We start from the raw sequence: 273 nt of genomic DNA, 5'->3' as shown, positions 1-273 counted from the left end.
CCTGTGGGCCGGCCCCCAGGTGTGACCCACAGCCGGGATCCATCCAGCTGGGGTGCGCAGTGCTGCCTCTTAGCACTAACGAGGCAGAAGCAAACTGGAAGGGAGGAATTGAGAAAATACAGTAAATACAGATAGAAGCGAGGCAGGGGAAAGCAGATACCTTGAGGGGAAGGGGAGCATCTTGAAGAAGAGAGCTTTAAAGAAAAGTGTTGATGGAAATGTGGCTGAGAAAGCTGCAAACATACTGGGGGAGAAGATAAAATGGAGAATGGG

The sequence above is a fragment of the Cariama cristata genome, unplaced genomic scaffold, assembly GCF_000690535.1.
Source record: "Cariama cristata isolate BGI_N322 unplaced genomic scaffold, ASM69053v1 scaffold7893, whole genome shotgun sequence".
Taxonomy (NCBI): Eukaryota; Metazoa; Chordata; class Aves; order Cariamiformes; family Cariamidae; genus Cariama; species Cariama cristata.
Note: the sequence above shows the minus strand (reverse complement) of the source record.